Source organism: Chrysochloris asiatica, unplaced genomic scaffold, assembly GCF_000296735.1.
Source record: "Chrysochloris asiatica unplaced genomic scaffold, ChrAsi1.0 scaffold00093, whole genome shotgun sequence".
In the NCBI taxonomy this organism is placed as follows: Eukaryota; Metazoa; Chordata; class Mammalia; order Afrosoricida; family Chrysochloridae; genus Chrysochloris; species Chrysochloris asiatica.
This window is the reverse complement of record NW_006408611.1, coordinates 7,348,341-7,352,873: the sequence shown is the minus strand read 5'-3', so window position 1 is coordinate 7,352,873 and position 4,533 is coordinate 7,348,341.

Here is a 4,533-nt window from a genome sequence, read left to right as displayed (position 1 = left end):
GGAATACTCGTACTTTGCAATGTTTTCCTTAGCTTGTCATGATCCACACAATCAAAAGCCTTTGTGTAGTCAATAAAGGTTTATATTTAGCAACTCACAAATGAACTAACCTCATATTTGTCATGTTTCCCTCAGGTAAAATATAATAAAGTTTGACTAATTATTTCTTCCAAAAAAAAATGTTCTCTCAATGTCTGTTCAAAGTCTAATACCCCATTACACTATTGCTTTTAAGAAGCCATTTTTCAAAGTGAAGACGAGATAAGATCTAGGATCAGGAATTTCCTAGTGTAATCAATATCAATAAGATGGAAGTCATGACATCTTAGTAGCATATGATCATAAATGGATGGTACTGAAGGAGGAAGTCCAAGTTGTAATGACAACTTTGGTGAAAACCATGGGTTCAGTAATTGAAGAAATAAACATTGAAATCTTTCAACAAAGTGATGGAGTACTGGAGGTACTCATTTGTCTATGCCAAGAAATTTGGAAAACAGCTATCTGAGCAACTCTTTGGAAGGTCCATACTTGTGCCCATTCAAAAGAAAAGTGATCCAGAGGAATGTGCAAGTCACTGAATAATATAATTAATATCATATGCAGGTAAAATATTGCTGAAGATAATTAAAACAAAAATCAACAGGGAGCTGCCAACATTTCAAGCGAAATTCAGAAGAGGATGTGGGATGAGGGATATCACTGCTGACATCAGATATATCTACACTGAAAGCAGGCAATACCCAAAAGATGTTTATTTGTGATTTATTGGCAATGCAAAGACTTTGATTATGTGGGTCATGACAAACTATGGATAACTATGTGAAAAATAGATATTCCAGAACACTTAACTGTGCTCATAAGGAACCATGAAGTCCTAGTGTGGTGTTGTAAGATAAGCACTCGACTTGCGACTCCAAGGTCAGCATTTCAAACCCACCTGCTACTCCTTGGAAACCCCAAACAGGGTCACTTTGAGTTGGAACCGACTCAATGGCACTAAACAACAACATAGTACAAGAAATAGTTGTTAGAATAGAACAAGGGATACTGAATGGTTTAAAATCAGAAAATGTGTGAGCCAGCAGTATTCTTTTACAATACTTATTCAGTCTGTATGTTTAGAAAATAATCTGTTAAACTGGATTGTTTGAAGAAGGAGACATCAGGAATGAAGGACGATTCACTAACAGCTTGAGTTATGCAGAAGATACAGCCTTCTTTGCTGGAAGTATAGAGGATTTAAATTACTTACTGATAAAGAGCAAAGACTACTGCCTTCAGTATGGATTGCATCTCAATGTAAAGAAAACAAATTTTCACAACTGATCACTAAATAATATCATGGTAATTGGAGAAAAGAATAAAGTTGTCAGATACTGCATTTTTCTTGGATCCATAATCAGTGTTCATGGAAGTAACCATCAAGAAATCAAAGGACATATTGCATTAGGGAAACCTGGTACAACAGACCTCTTTAAAGAGTTTAGAGCAAAGATGTAAGTTTGAAGACTAAGGTGTGCCTGACCCAAGCCATGTATTTTTCAGTTGCCTCATATGCATGTAAAAGTTGGAAATGATTAAGAAGACTGTAGAAGAATCGATGAATCTGAATTTTGGTGTTGAAGAAGAATGTTTAAAGTACAGTGGACTGCTAAAAGAACAAACAAATCTGTTTTGGAAGAAATACAGCCAGAACATCTCTCCAAAACCAGGATAATGAGGCTTCATCTTTCATACTGTGGGCATGTTATCCAAAGAGACCAGTCCCTAGAGAAGGATGTCATGTTTGGTAAAGTGAAGGGTCTTTGAAAAAGAGGAAAATTCCCAGTTCAGTGGATTGATGCAATGGCAGCAGCAATGGTCTCAAATGTATCAAATATTGTGGGGATGACACAGGACTGTACAATGTTTCCTTCTGTTGGGCACAGGGTCTCTATGAAATGGAACCACCTCAATGGCACATAACAACAACAACATGGCCTTTCTACTCAACACCTCTTCTCCTAAGTAGGACTTTGTAGTAGACACTGCTTGTGTCCTGTATAAAGTTACTCTGCCGGCAGTGGACATCAAAACCCTAACTGCTCTGAACGTAGGCTGCTAAGAGAGTTCTGGTGTGACACTGTAGAATAAACATCGAACTGCTAGCCATAATTCTAGTTCATTCTCACCAGCTGCTCCTCACAAATCCTATACAGGTCACTATGAGTCAGAACTGACTTGGCAACACTTAACAACAACAACAAAAATTTGCAGCTACACTTTTCTGAATATTGCTCTCTGTCAATAAAAATGAATGAATCCTAAATTAAGGAGCACTGGTTGCTACCCTCTCAGCAGTTCTGCAGGAGAATGACCTGGTAATACTCTGAAAAGACTCTAGCCAAGAAAACCTTCTGATGTGGTTACACTCTCAACCGTGGAATTACTAAGAGTGAGAAACAACCAGACTGTACCCAACAACAACAGCAACCATAGATCGTGGGATTCCTGGGAGATAATGCCCTCGTTTGGCGAAGTGGCTACAACTAATGATATTGTGCAGTATTGTCACCTTTCTGCTTCAGGGATAGCACTTTTTAGTCATTAATGCTTTGGAGTTTCTAGACTTGAATCGACACCTCTGCTCTGTTGTTCCACTTTATTTTTTTGTTTTAAAGTATGTGAACTTTTTCTTCTTCAAAAAGTGCTCAAAATATGAAGAACAAGCTCTTTATCAGCAGGGGTTACAACTAGAAAGACAAAGAGCAAAGCAGATCTGGGGCTGCTCCACACCCACCTCACCTACAACTTTCCTCTGACTTGAGGCCAGGAGCAGACACACAAAAACAGGAAACTTTGAGCTTCAATTCCAAATCTTTCCTGAAAATATCCTTGCCCTTGATTTCTTTCCTCTGGCAGTAGCTTAGACAACAGTATTTTCTCAACACATCTCTTACATAAGAATCTCTGTCTGAGTTCATATTTCTAGAATGTGACCTAATTCAAAGATTTCCCTCAAATAATTTGATTTCTACATTGACAAATGTAACCCCTGGGAAGTTTCTACCGTTATATCTTCTTTTGTTGTCCCTCTGATATTTCAAGTTTTCTCTCCATTTGGCACTCTGATTACATGTATTGGAGTCCCAGTGGTACTGTAGGATAAGCAATTGACAGCTAACCACAAGGTCAGTGGTTCAAACCCACAAGCCGCTCCTTGGAAACCATATACAGGGTCACTGTGAGTCAGAACTGGCATTACCACACTTAACAACACAGCATTACATGTGTGAGGAGGGGTCCAGAAAGTTCAAGGGAAAGTTCTGTTATCATTCAGTTTTGTTTTCCACAAACTTTTTGAAGCACCTTCATATGTGGTATGCTTAACAGTACTCTACATTTGTCTCAAGGTTCTGTTAAATTTTCCTTATCCCTTTTTTCTTCTCTCAGTTCTTCCATTTTTATAATCTGTGTGATTTATTTCCTACTTCACAAAATCTTTCTTCTGCCACTTTAAATCTGTTTTTAAGTCCCTATATTGATTTGTATTTAAAACATTTACTGTGATTTTCAGCTCCAAAATTTGTATTTTTAAAAAATACATAAATTTCTGTCTTTTTACGCTTTTGGATACATCATTATCATCACAACTTTTTATACAACTTTAATTAATCTCCCCATTAGAAAAGAATAAGTTGTTTGAATGCACTACTGTATCTACATATGTCTTTGATAAATGTGATCGCTGGTCATTTTCATAGGAAGTTTGATGTGCTGAAATCTTATTTATATCAATGTATGCATTACATTTCTATTTCTTTTTATGTTATACAATTTTTTGTTGGTAAGTGGACTTTGTAAGTAACACATGGCGGTAACTCTGGGCATTGCTCTGTGCTCCTTCAGGGCTCATTATTGTCACTTGCTTTTGTTGTTGTGATTTTGCTTTGAAGTCTTTCCATGTTCCCAATTCCAGTAGTACTGTCTCTGATGCTGTTCCCTCAGGAGACAACAGCAGAGCTTGAGTTATGTACACAGATATCTTAGGATGACAATGCTATTGTAGAGCACTTTTTCACTTTTTCTTGACCACACCCAGCTGTTAAACACTAATTACAGGCTCATTGCTCCATTGTTTTTAAGAATTCCTTGAACTTGCATTACTTTACAAACTACAATTAAATTACAGCTCCATGATTTGTAGGTTATTAGCATAATGTTTAATATTTGTTCTGACACCAAGAGAGTTTCTCTATGCTCTTATCTCCATTTTCTCTTAAGCTAACTGGTCTACCTCAGGGTGTGTCATTACTGGATCCAGATATCTCCCCCTAATGGCTCTGCAGAATAATGCAAATCCAACAGCTGCTCCCCAGAAACTCCATCCAGGGCCACTATGATTTGAAATTGACTCAATGGTATTTAACAACAATTCCTTTTCAACTTACCCCTATTATTTTTTAAAGCACCCTCAAGTTTAAACTCAATTGTTGTTGTTAGGTGCCATCATGTCTGTACTGACCCATAGCGACCTTATACACAGCAGCA